Genomic DNA, 1,130 nt, shown 5'->3' with positions numbered 1-1,130 from the left:
GGAGGATCTGGATTTCAGGTGAAAAGAGGGAAGATTAAGATGAGACGAGCTATAAGGAAAGATGTCTCCTCTCATTGAAAATAATGTGGCCGTTTAATTTGCTATTAGAAGCCATGTAGGTACAACTCTACATTGAGCTACTGAACATGGGCGGGCTCTCCCACAGGGTCCCCTGCCCCCTGTGCAATTTGTTGACAAAAGCCTAACATCTGACTACAGCGAATGGGTTCATTTTCTTGGCACACAATGACCTTGTCAATGAAGCACACGGTCCTCACAGCAGAAGTCCTCTCTTCAGGAGGATAACTGTTATGTATACATATTCCCCTCCAACCTGAGCTCCTCCAGCCCCATTAAAGAGGCGGATAATCCTTACAGATTCTGTGAAAAGGGATCTGGGTGCCAGAGGTAGATGGGGGCAGAGATGGCCTTGGCAGAGGGCCCCAGCACCACTGCCCCCATCTGCATAGCATTATCCACATGAGTGGGCCGCCTCCCCCGAAATCAACAAAGCCGTATGGCAATGTGCGGATCTGAAATTATTTCAAATGGGCTCCTGTGTAGTTACAACTCTGTACTTGCCATCTTTGTGATTTCAATTTGGAAAGTCATTCAAGTGAATAATTTAATGTTGGGCTGTTCCTTCTGTTTTCCCGTCAAGCTCACAAAATTCTAAAAATAATGTTATTATGAGCAAGCGTTGTGCTTAACAGGACAGTGGGAGATTACAGTTCTGTTGGCTCCAAGTATAAAAGGTCAGGTCATTTTTTTACCTATCTGCTTGGCGCTGGGTTTTGTGGAGACAAGTCCTCATTGTGTGAAATCACCTTCTAACTCTCAGATGCTCTCTTACCTAGAGACACAAACGCTGGGTTGTCTGTAAGCATAGAGCTGGCCATGGTCCCAAGGCGAGCAGGGGAGCTTTTTCACTAAGGAAAGATCATCACAGCGATCCTCCTCATCCGTGCCTCTTCACCCTGATTCTTCTCCACGTCTGCTGGTCCTTGGCCTTAGAATACCTCGCATCACTTCTTAGAATTAGGTGTCGTGATTTTGCATTCATTGGTACCAAAGTTGTGCATGCACATGGCTTAAACAACTCTGGAGTTATGCAAGACTTGTTATTAAAA

This window comes from Myotis lucifugus, unplaced genomic scaffold (genome assembly GCF_000147115.1).
Source record: "Myotis lucifugus unplaced genomic scaffold, Myoluc2.0 scaffold_16, whole genome shotgun sequence".
NCBI lineage: Eukaryota > Metazoa > Chordata > Mammalia > Chiroptera > Vespertilionidae > Myotis > Myotis lucifugus.
This window is presented reverse-complemented; position numbering follows the sequence as displayed.